The 13,334-nt window shown below is 40.7% G+C and overlaps 1 pseudogene; it reads left to right on the top strand.

Annotated features, from left to right (window-relative positions):
• Window positions 1-13,334, top strand: part of LOC124004906 — a 128,860-nt pseudogene that overhangs the window by 18,239 nt on the left and 97,287 nt on the right.

Below are 13,334 nucleotides of genomic sequence, written 5' to 3'. Positions count from 1 at the left end.
CCACGCTGTTGGTGTGAATTTCAGGTCTTCAGTGACGTGCACGCAGAGGAATTTGACGTTTTTTACCCTCTTGTTACGAATCCCTTTTGGCCCGACAGTCTAGGGGGGATGGTAATGAGACCCGTAACATAACTCATGCAAATTATTATTGTGACAAAGTAAAAGTGTGAATGAAATAACCACGACAACAGAAATCTACCGTCAAACTCTAGGTTTATTTATAAACACACGGTAATGGGGGGAGCAGGAAAAGGGGCTGAGCTGGACCCAAGGAAAGAAACAATAAATATACAATAACACACCCCTAAGCTAGACTAGCCTACTTTAACAGCTAACTATAACTAACCAAAAATACAGTGGGTGGTCCGCCCAGTTCTACCTAGTGTATTTAACAAAGTTCACCTACGGGTAGTGTATGCCCATGGGCGACTTGTCTTGGTTTCCCCTTTTTCCCACCAGCAACAAACACCATAACCAAAAACAATACTCACAGGTGATGACAAAGTGCTATGGAGGTGCTTTAAACAAAAGAGAGGTTAAGACGCAAAGCGAGAGTGAAACACAGAGACCTACAGACATGGCATTTACAGAGAGATTGAGCTGAGCTTTAGAACAAACAAATGATGGGTTTTTTTAAACCATGGGGAAGGAACTGTGATAGGTCAGGAAATAGGAGGAGGTGTGTCTTCTGATTGATGATTGATTGTTGACTGATTGGGGAGTGATGATTTTCACCTGTGAGGGGAGAAGGAGAGAAAAGAAACACACACACAGGATACACACACACAGGATAACTGTATCCGTAACACTCTTCACTGTGGCCCGTTGATGTGGATGGGGGCGTGCTCTCTCTGCTGTGTCCTGTAGTCCACGATCAGCTCCTTTGTTTTGATGCTGAGGTTATTTTCCTGGCACCACTCTGCCAAGGCAGGTAGGCCAGTTGAGAACAAGTTCTCATTTACAACTGCAACCTGGCCAAGATAAAGCAAAGCAGTGCGACAAAAACAACAGCACAGAATTACACATGGGAAACATAGTCAATAACAGAATAGAAAATCTGTATACAGTGTGCAAATGAAGTAAGGAGGTAAGGCAATAAATAGGCCGTTGTGGGGAAGTAATTACAATTTAGAAATGAACACTGGAGTGATGGATGTGGGGCAGATAAAGTCTCCAACTTCAGTGTTTTTTGCAATTCTTTTCGGTGATTGGTAGCAGAGAGCTGGAAGGAAAGACGGCCAAAGGAGGTGTTGGCTTTGGGGATGACCAGTGAAGTATACCTGCTGGAGCGCGTGCTACGGGTGGGTGTTGCTATGGTGACCACTGAACTAAGGTGGAGCTTTACCTATAGACTTATAGATGACCTGGAGCCAGTGGGCTTGGCAACGAATATGTAGCGAGGACCTGCCAACGAGGACATACAGGTTGCAAAGGTGGGTAATATATGGGGCTTTGGTGACGGATTGCACTTTGATAGACTGCATCCAGTTTACTGAGTAGAGTGTTGGAGGCTATTTTGTAAATGACATCGCTGAAGTCAAGGATCGGCAGGATAGTCCGTTTTACGAGGGTATGTTTGTCAGCGTGAGTGAAAATTGGAAGCCGATTTCTATATTTAATTTTGGATTGTAGATGTTTAATATGAGTCTGAAAGGAGAGTTTATAGTCTAGCCAGACACCTAGGTATTTATAGTTGTCCACATACTCATATTCAAGTCAGAACTGTCCAGAGTAGTGATGCTACGTGGGTGGGCAGGTGCTGGTAGCGATTGGTTGACGAGCATGCATGTAGTTTTTCTAGCATTTAAGAGCAGTTGGAGGCCACGGAAGGAGTGTTTTTAATGCATTGAAGCTCGTTTGGAGGTTTGTTAACAGTGTCCAAAGAAAGGCAAGAAGTATACAGAATGGTGTCGTCTGTGGAGAGGTGGATCAGAGACTCGCCAGCAGCAAGAGCAACATCATTGATATATACAGAGAAAAAGAGTCAGCCTGAGAATTTAACCCTGTGGCACCCCCATAGAGACTGCCAGAGGTCCGGACAACAGGCCCTCCAATTTGACACACTGCACTCTATATGAGAAGTAGTTAGTGAACCAGGCGAGGCAGTCATTTGAGAAACCGACGAGAAACCTGTAGGCTGGATGCAGTCTGGGCCGGCAGCCTTGCAAGGGTTAACTTGTTTAAATGTCTTACTTGCTTCAGCTGGGGAGATCAGGAATACACAGTCCTTGTGAGCGGTGGGGGTCCACATTGGTGGCTCTGTGTTGTTTTCCTCAAAACAGGTGTTTAGCTTGTCAAGAAGTGAGGCTCAGTGTCTGACGTGGCTGTCTTTCCCGTTATAATCAAAGGTTGTCTGGAGTCTCTGACACATGCGTCTCGTCTGAGCTGTTGAATTGCGACTCCACTTTCTCTGTACTGACTTTTTGCCTCCGATTGCCTTTCGGTGGTCATAGTTGGTCTGTTTGTAATAGTCAATGTTCTTAGGCACCTTACGGTAGTTTGCATTTTCTGTTTTGTGAGAATGCTGCCATGTCTCCCTGGTTTCTGAAATGGATACGTTTTCATCACAGTATGGGCTTCTGATGAACCCAGTCACAGAGTCGATGTATGTTTGAGAAGATCCACTGAAGACCATTGCATTATGGGGTGAATCCATACTTCCACCTAAGTAGAATTTTTACTCCGATTTGACGTCAATGCACTGTACATATTAGAATTAGCGGTGAATCCTAACTTCCTTTTACAGTGCATTTGTAAAGTAAAGACTCCTTTTTCCAGATTCTGTTACGTAACAGCCTTATTAAAAAATGTATTTAATAAAATCCACAATACCCCATAATGTCAAAGCGAGAAAACAAATTGTGCATTTTTAGCAAATGTATTAAAAATAACAAATAGATACCTTATTTACATAAGTATTCAGACCCTTTGCTATGAGATTTGAAATTGAGCTCATGTGCATCATATTTCCAATGATCATTGTTGCTGTTTCTACAACTTGATTGGAGGCCACCTGTGGCAAATTCAGTTGATTTGACATGATTTGGAAAGGCACATGGCTGTCTGTATAACGCCCCACAGTTGACAGTGCGTGTCAGAGCAAAAACCAAGCCATGAGGTCGACAGAATTGTCTGTAGAGCTCCAAGACAGGATTGTGTCAAGACACAGATCTGGGGAAGGGTACCAAAACATTTCTGCAGCGTTGAAGGTTCCTAAGAACCGTGGCCTCCCAAACTTATTCCATTTAAGAATGATGAACCACCAAGATGGAGGGGGAAAAATAAACAATTTAATCAATTTCATAATAATGTTGTAACGTAATAAAATGTGGAAGTAGTTAAGTCTGAATACTTTCCAAATGCACTATTTGTGGCAACTTCAAGCATCCATTTTCATTACATGTTTGTTAGTGAGTAAGCATGAGTGTGCTAGATAATGGATGCATCCCAAATGACACCCTATTCACTACGCAGGCCAGGCCTTCAGCCTCCTTGCTGTTGAGCACCAGTGGGGTCAGGCCAGTATCTTCAATTAAGATCAGTCCCTAATGTCCCATAACTACACTCCCAGCACATTGAACAGGACTCTCCCAGAGGAGTGGTCAGCCACATAGAGTAGACCTGGCATCAGCGCTTTGAAAGGCCAGCTTAGTAAGTCCTCTGCCTAGTCATGTCCCATGTCACCTCATAGCAATAGGAACCAGATGTTTAGCACCCAGTTAATGAAGGTATGTGGTTCTTTAGCGTGTTAGGGTTATTTTTATACTTTGTTGACGATTACACACTCATTTATCGATTTGTTTTAGTTATCTTCAGGATGAGTAGGCAATTTTGAACTCTGCCTACTGTAGGCCTATAGCATGTCTTTATAAAGTTGAATGTAAATACTGTATGTAAAATGTATGAGTATGTAATTTACATGTAAAGTCACATTTCAGTATTTTATAAAGTCATAACCTAATCAAATATTCAAATTACTATAATGATGAAAATACAAAGTGTTATGTGTTATTCAATCTTATGTTTGTTCAGACTGAATGATGGCCAATGTCACAATTTGGGTATGGGACACAGTTGAATGTTTTTGCCTATAGGTTTCACTGTCCACAGGCTGTAGTAGTCTTGCGGAATGTCCCTGAATGCATTTATCCTACCCACATGTATCTCTTTCTTCTACAGAAACTGGTCACCCAGATGAAACAGGACCCACAGGTAAATACAATTTCAGTTAATAATTGGTTTGTTTTCAGTAGACTGATGGTGCCGATAGGAATTGCAGCTCTGTTTCTACCTCCTAAGCAACTTTGCAGAATTTATTTAGTAGTTATTTCTTACATTACTAGCCCAGAACGTTTTTTGCATTATTACAATACAGCCGGAAATAACTTTTGGATATCAGAGTGGCGGTAACTCACCAGCGTTCCGACCAGGAATACGACTTTCCCGAATTGGATCCGAATTCATAACCCCAAGGCAATTTAACTTATCTCCGAGGCTGCTCCAAGACGCCACAGGTAGAGAAGAGGTATTCAGAATGGACTTGTCGTCTGAATCAAGGCGTGCACACCATCCACCGCTTCCAAGTGTATTACTTGTTAATGTTCAGTCCATGGAAGTAAAGTAGATAAGCTCAGGGCGAGGAGCTCCTACCAGAGAGACATCAGGGACTCTAACATACTCTTTCACGTAATCATGGCTCTCTCCGGATATACTGTCCTCATCCGTACAGCATCTTAAATGGGCTACTTCTCTGTGAGTTAATGAGGAAGCGGGAACACCTCTCCATTCAAATTTGTGTTAGAAAATACAACTTGTTGGAAAATAATTTGAAATTGACAAGTTGAAAAATAGTCTATAGATCACAAGCAGGCAGCGTGTGTTAACTGTCCTGTTGAGTAACAGTCACATTTTGGAACAGTGAGTGCATTCTGACATCACGTGCATAAAACAACTCACGCTGGGGTGACCGTTAGAGATATTTGGATCTCACAAAAGGTTAACTATGCATGGTGTGATTGTGGTAACATACAGGAACTCAAGCCCTTTTGTTTACCTGTCGTAGAGTACCTCACAATCAAATGCCGATCACATTAGCTCCCAAAGAATTGTCTTTGGTTATCGTCACAGCCGTGTATATTCTTCCCCTAGCCGATACCACTACGGCCCTCAAGGAACTAAACTGGACTTTGTGCAAACTGGAAACCGCATATACAAAGTATATCTATGAAAATTCAGGTAGCATTTACAGTGGGGAGAACAAGTATTTGATAAACTGCCGATTTTGCAGGTTTTCCTACTTACAAAGCATGTAGAGGTCTGTAATTTTTTATCATAGGTACACTTCAACTGTGAGATGGAATCTAAAACAAAAATTCAGAAAATCACATTGAATGCTTTTTAATGTATAAAAGTTAGCCACCACTAGCCATAAGAAGTTAAAGAAGCAATCAAACAATCCTTCTTTAGACTAGTTGAGTATCTGGAGCATCAGCATTTGTGGGTTCGATTACAGGCTCAAAATGGCCAGAGTTTCTTCCGAAACTCGTCAGTCTATTCTTGTTCTGAGAAATGAAGGCTATTTCATGCGAGATATTGCCAAGAAACTGAAGATCTCGTACAGCGCTGTGTACTACTACCACCTTCACAGAACAGAGCAAACTGGCTCTAACCAGAATAGAAAGAGTGGGAGGCCCTGGTGCACAACTGAGCAAAAGGACAAATACATTAGAGAGTGTCTAGTTTGAGAAACAGACGCCTCACAAGTCCTCAACTGGCAGCTTCATTAAATAGTACCCGCAAAACACCAGTCTCAACGTCAACAGTGAAGAGGCGACTCGGGATGCTGGCCTTCTTGGTGTCCTTCAGTAGTGGTTTCTTTGCAGCAATGCGACCATGAAGGCTTGATTTCACGCAGTCTCGTCTGCACAGTTGATGTTGAGATGCGTCTTGCTTGAGCTCTGCGAAGCATTTATTTGGGCTGCAATTTCTGAGGACGGTAACTCTAATGACCTTATCCTCTGCAGCAGAGAACTGTGTTTTGTGGCAGTCCTCATGAGAGGCAGTTTAATCATAGCGCTTAATGTAGGTAGCGCTTGATGTAGTGTAGGTAACCAATGGTGGGGACAGCAGACTGGGATAGGGTGAGATTGAATATGTCCGTAAACACTCCAGCCAGCCGTTCTGCGCATGACGTGGCTAGGTATGCCATTTGGGCCCGGCAGCCTTGCGAGGGTTAACACTCTAAAATGTATTACTCCCATCAGCCACGGAGGAGGAAAGCCCCCAGTCCTTTGGGAGCAGGCCGCGTCGATTGTCCTCAAAACGGGCAAAGGTGTTTTAGCCTGTCCGGGAGCAAGACGTCAGTCTCCGACGTGGCTGGTTTTCCCCTCGTAATCCATAATTGTCTGGAGCCCTTGCCACATACTGAATTGCGGCTCCAACTCTCTGTACTGACGTTTTTCCTGTTTGTTTTTATGGAGAGCATAACTGGACTGTTTGTATTTGACCATATTCCCAGTCACCTGGCTGTGGTTAAATGTGGTGGTTCGAGCTCTCAGTTTTGCGAATAGTGCCATCTATCCACGATTTTTAGTTTGGGTAGGTTTTAAATCGTCAGTGGGAACAACATCCCATATACACTTCCTTATGAACTCTGTTAGTGTATACATCAATGTTATTCTCTGAGGCAGGCCAGAACATATCCCAGTCCACATGATCAAAACAATCTTGAAGCATGGATTCTGATTTGGTCAGACCAGCGTTTGAATAGACCTTAGCATGGGTACTTCCTGTTTGAGTATCTGCCTATAGGATGGATCAGAATGGAAGTCGTGATCTGATATGCCGAAGGGAGGGCGGGGTGGGCCTTGTAGCCATCCTGAAAGTAAGAGTAACAAATGGTCGAGTTTATAAAGCGTGAGTACTACAGGCAATTGGTTGATATACAGTGGGGAGAACAAGTATTTGATACACTGCTGAGTTTGCAGATTTTCCTACTTACAAAGCATGTAGAGGTCTGTAATTTTTATCATAGGTACACTTCAACTGTGAGAGACTGAATCTAAAACAAAAATCCAGAAAACACATTGTATGATTTTTAAGGGCCAGTATTTTCACTTTTGGATGAAAGGTGTGCCCAGAGTAAACGGCCTCCTACTCTTTCCTAGATGGGAATGTATGCATAGTATTATTACTGGTGAATAGAAAACACTCTGAAGTTTTTAAAACTGTTTAAATTATGTCTGTGAGTATAACAGAACCCATAGGGCAGGCAACTTCCAAACAGGAAGTGGAAGTTCTAGGGCTGGTTGATTTTTCAACTCATCGCCTATTCACATCCCAATAAGATATGGATCTGTTCGCACTTCCTACGCCTTCCACTAGATGTCAACAGTCAGTAGAACATGGAATGAAGCCTCTAGTGTGTGGGGCCGGATGGGAGGGGAATGAGTCACTGGTCTGGCAGAATGCCAGTTCCTGGTTACGCGCAGTACTCATATCTTCATGTGTTCCATTACTCTGTAGACAAAAACTAATGCTCCGGCTGGAACGTTATTTGATATATATGATAATAACATCCTGAAGATTGATTCTCTACTTAGTTTGACCAGTTTATTCGACCTGTTTTCGTCCGAGTTCGCCTGGACCGGTGCCAGCTTTTGGACATGTGAGCTAAATGTGCTAGCAAAAGTAGCTAATTGGACACTAGTAATGGACATTATCGAGCAAAACAACGATTTATTGCGGAACTAGGATTCCTTGCACTGCATTCTGATGAAAGATCATCAAAGGTGAGGGAATATTTATGATGTAATTTCGTATTTCAGTTGACTCCAACATGGCGGAGAAATGTATTTACGTCTGAGCGCCGTCTCAGATTATTGCATGGTATGCTTTTTTTTCGGAAAGTAAAAAAAAAAATCTGACAGTGGTTGCATTAAGAACCAGTGTATCTTTAATTATATGTCAAACATGTATCTTTCGTCAAAGTTTATGATGACTTTCTGTTATATGAAGTGGCTCTCTGTAATCACTCCGAATAATTTGGAGTCATTTCTGAACATGGCGCCAAAGTAAACCGCGGTTTGTGGATATAAATATGCATATTATCGAACAGAACATAAATGTATTGTGTAACATGATGTCATATGAGTGTCATTTGATGAAGATTACCAAAGGTTAGTGATTAATTTTATCTCTAATTCTGCTTTTGTGACTATCTTTGGCTGGAAAAAATGGCTGTGTTTTTGGGGGGATTTGGTGGTGATCTAACATAAATATATGTTGTGTTTTCGCTGTAAAACATTATAAAAACCGGACACAATGGGTAGATTAACAAGATGTTTATCTTTCATTTGCTGTATTGGACTTGTTAATTTGTGAAAGTTAAATATTTCCCAAAAATATTTTGGAATTTCCTTCGATGCCCTTTTCAGCTGAATGTTGGGGGGAGGTTCCGCTAGCAGAAACTGTGTCCTAGACATGTTAACAAGTGCAATACACCAAATGAAAAACTTCTTGTTAATCTACCCATCTTGTCCAATTTCAAAAAGGCTTTAGAGCGAAAGCACAACATATGATTGTTAGGTCAGAGCAAAGTCACAAAAAAACACCTTTGATTGTCTTCGTCAGATGACACTCATAGGACATCATGTTACATACATGTATGTTTGGTTCGATAAAGTGCATATTTATAACCACAAATCTGTTTACATTGGCACGTTACGTTCAATAATGTTTTGCTTCCAAAACATCTGTTTTTTTTGCAGAGAGCCACATCAATTTAATACTCATAATAAACATTGATAAAAGATACAACTGTTATTCACAGAATTAAAGATACACTTCTCCTTAATGCAACCGCTGTGTTAAGATTTCAAAAAAACTTTACGGAAAAAGCAAACCATGCAATAATCTGAGTACGGCACTCAGATATAAGCCAAACAGATATCTGCCATGTTGGAGTCAACAGAAGTCACAAATAACATTATAAATATTCACTTACCTTTGATCTTAATCTGAATGCACTCCCAGGAATCCCAGTTCCATAATAAATGTTTGATTTGTTCGATAAAGTTAATCTTTATGTCCAAATACCTCCTTTTGTTAGCGTGTTCAGCCCAGTAATCCAAATTCATGACACACGAGCAGACAAAGTCAAAACATTCTCTTACAGTCCGTAGAAACATGTCAAATGAAGTATAGAATCAATCTTTAGGATGTTTTTATCATATCTTCAATAATGTTCCAACTGGAGAATTCCTTTGTCTTCAGAAATGGAACTCAAGCTAACTCGCACGTGAATGAGTGTCACGGTTCATGGCACTCTACCAGACTCATTCAGCTCTCATTCCCCCCTCCTTCACAGTAGAAACCCGAAACACTAAAGACTGTTGACAGTCTAGTGGAAGCCTTAGGAAGTGCAATTTGACCCCATAACCACTGTTTTCGATAGGCCAAGAGTTGAAAAACTACAAACCTCAAATTGACCGCTTCCTGGTAGGATTGTTCTCAGGTTTTCGCCTGCCATATGAGTTCTGTTATACTCACAGACATCAATCGAACTATTTTAGAAACTTCAGTGTTTTCTGTCCAAATCTACTAACAATATGGATATATTAGCAACTGGGACCAAGTAGTAGGCAGTTTACTCTAGGCACGCTTTTCATCCAAACGTGAAAATGCTGCCCCCTATCCCAAACAGGTTAATCAGAACAACAGTTTTCAGCTGTGCAAACATAATTGCAAAAGGGTTTTCTAATGATCAATTAGTTGTTTAAAATGATCAACTTGGATTGGCTAAGAAGTAGCCATTGGAACACAGGAGTGTTGGTCGCCTCTATGAATATATTCCAGCTACAGTTTCAATAGTCATTTACAACATTAATAATGTCTACACTGTATTTCTGATCTATTTGATGTTATTTTAATGGACAAGAAATGTGCTTTTATTTCAAAAACAAGGACATTTCGAAGAGACCCAAACTTGTGTGTGTGTGTGTGTGTGTGATATTTTGTTCACAATGAATGGAAGATAACATTTTGACCCTCAAATGGTATACTTATTTTTTTAATTTTAGGAACAGCCTCCAAGATCTGATGCTAAGGGATGATTGATAGATTTCCAATCGAATGAAATCCTTCTGCGGGCTAATGGGGAGGCAATGGCATGCAGAGCCGTCTATGTCAGAGATTGATTGTTTGGTACTCCGAAAAAAAGATTCTGCACTTGGCTGCAACTTTATTTAAAACCCTTTCTGAAGCATTTGATATATAGTAAAATAAGTCAAATGTAAGTGAACTGGAGAATACTCAATCTCAGAAATTCCAGTTGAAGTTTGCTGGTTAGGGGAGTAAATTTCTCATAATGGAGGGAAGACGAGGTATATTGGATATTGGTGATATTGGACCCCTAAATATTTAAAGCCAGACTTGGACATATGAAATGGAATAGTATCCCGTGGAATTTGTAATGCTAATTCATTAATAGGAAAACATTCACTTTTTGAGAAATCCCCGACAACACACCAAACCTATGCATTAGGCCCACTACCACAGGGACACGCACTTCAGGGTCTGAGATGTATATAAAAGTAAGTAATCTGCATACAAGGAAACTTTGTGTTCCAGTCCCCATCTGTAGATACCACGTATTGAGGGTGTGGCCTTTAGCATGATGGAAAGGGGTTCTATCGCCAGGGCAAATAACAGAGGGTACATTGGATATCCACGACATGTGGCCCTTGATAATGGGAAATACTGTGAACAAAGTTTTTCTAAGTACTGATGCCTTGGGTAATGAGTACAACCGTCCGACACAGGAAATTAAGTTCGCACCAATGCCAAATTTTCCCATTACAGAGAATAAATATTCCCATTCTACCCTGTCAGATGCCTTCTCCGCATCTAAAGAGAACTACTTCAGGAACGTCCGAAGATGCAGGAGAGTATGACATTAGGCAGACATCGAATGTTAGAAAAGGAGTGTCGACCCTTAATAAACCCTGTCTGATCTGTTCTGTCTGTCATAGTGGATTCTAATCGAGAGTCAAGCAATTTCGCTAATACTTTTGCATTTAAAAGTGAGATCGGTCTGTATCTGTTTCAAAACATTTCAAGCAGGTGGTGGTGGAGTTTGGCATCAAACATTGTAGAATTCAATTGGGTTAGCAATTTTCCACTTTGCATTGCTGTCTGTTATTGAATTAATAATCTCCTAACTGCAAAGCTAGATCCATTCCCTCTCTTCTCTGTATTAAGGGTTGGAGTTTCCAAATTGTCAAAATAATTCATAATTTAATTGTCTTCAGGTCCTTCTGATGTGTATAGATCATAATAAACATTTGATAGTAGTATTGATTTCAGAAGGACTACTTAAGACACCTGAGATGTTGTGAATTTGAGGGACCAGCTGTGAGGCAGATTTGCACTTGAGTTGATGAGCTAGAAGTCAACCAGCCTTTTCCCTTATATTCTTAAACAGAACAAGTAGCTGCAGCTCAGCCTTAACTGTGGATAGTAAATTGTTCTGAGTTTGAAGACTCAGCCTTTGTAAAGTTCTGGTGATGGAGAGGCGGAATATTGTTGGTCTAATTCAAGAATTGCATTGATCAGCTGTTTTTATTTTTCCGTTTGTTAAGAAGAGAGAAATAGGAAATTATTATTAACAACTTTAAGTGTCCCAAAGTGTAGATCGAGAGATCGGTTCGGTTTTATTTGTTTCAATAAAGACAGCAATTGCATTTGATAGAATGGTGCAGAATAAATTGTTTGAAAGTAGGTTAAGTCTCCATGTGGGGGTCTGTATAGTTCAATGAGAATGAGAGGTCGAGCGACAGAGGAGCATGGTCATTAATAACAATGGCAGAGTATTCTACTTAACAGAGGGGAGAAGAGCTTTATCTACGAAGAAGTAGTCTATTCTAGAATAGGAGTGGTGCACATGTGAAACAAAAGAGAATACTTTCTCCTAGTAACAATGAAATCTCCATGGATCTACAAATCCTGCCTAGCTTATAAATGCAGACATAGCGCTGGACATTTTGAGGGAGATGATGATCTTGGGTTTGAGTGGTCCAAGACCTGGGTGGATCACACACTTCAAGTCGCCTCCAAAAATGTAATAGAGATTGGGCAGCAAAGAAACAAGTTGGTTAATGCAATCAACATTATCCCAATTGGGAGCATAAACATTTACAGTTTAAACAGAGGTGTGAAAAAAATAACCAGATACCATAACAAAACTCTGTGGCTCTGAGACTGTCAGCAGCAGTAAATTGTACTTTCTTATAAATAAGTGTTGCTGTTCCCCTTGCCTTAGCATTGAATTTTGAATGGAATATTAATCCTACCCAATCTTCAGTCTACCATGATCTGTTGTGTTTGGGAGAAACTCTCCAAATACAGGTGTGCCAAGCTTGTAGTGTCATACCCAAGAAGATTTGAGGCTGTAATCGCTGACAAAGGTTCTTCAACAAAGCATTGCGTAAAGGGTCTGAATACTTAAATAAATGTCATATTTCAGTTTGTTTTTTGTGCAAATATATACAAAAATACAAACTGTTTTTACTTTGTCATTATGGGGTATTGTGAGTAAATTGATGAGTAAAAACAATTGAATCAATTTTAGAATAAGGCTGTAACGTAACAATGTTGAAAAAGTGAAGGGGTCTGAATACTTTCCTGAATGCACTGTATATACAGTAGAATATTAGTGAAGACATACTATGAAATAACACACATGGAATCATGTAGTAACCAAAAAAGTCTTAAACAAATCAAAATATATTTGAGATTCTTCAAAGTAGTCACCCTTTGCCTTGATGACAGCTTTACACATGCTTGGCATTCTCTCCACCAGCTTCATGAGGAATGCCTTTCCAACATTCTTGAAGGAGTTCGCACATATGCTGAGCACTTGTTGGCTGCTTTCCAGTTGAATGCATTCAGTTCTACAATTGACTAGATATTCCCCTTTCTTTCACTCTGCGGTCCAACTCATCCCAAACCATCTGTTGGGTTGAGGTTGCGTGATTGTGGAGGCCAGGTAATCTGATGCAGCACTCCATCACTCTACTCCTTGTTCAAATAGCCCTTACACAGCCTGGAGGTGTGTTGGGTCATCAGACAAAGGGACAGATTTCTACCGGTCTAATGTCCATTTCTGGTGTTTCTTGGCCCATGCAAGTCTCTTATTGGTGTCCTTTAGTAGTGGTTTCTTTGCAGCAATTTGACCATGAAGGCCTGACTCCTGTAGTCAGTCTCATCTGAACAGTTGATGTTGAGACGTGTCTATTACCTGAACTCTGTGAAGAATTTATTTGGGCTGCACTCTG

Source organism: Oncorhynchus gorbuscha, linkage group LG02 (assembly GCF_021184085.1).
Source record: "Oncorhynchus gorbuscha isolate QuinsamMale2020 ecotype Even-year linkage group LG02, OgorEven_v1.0, whole genome shotgun sequence".
NCBI lineage: Eukaryota > Metazoa > Chordata > Actinopteri > Salmoniformes > Salmonidae > Oncorhynchus > Oncorhynchus gorbuscha.
The sequence above is the reverse complement of the archived record's forward strand: the minus strand, read 5'-3'. Positions and strand labels throughout refer to the sequence as shown.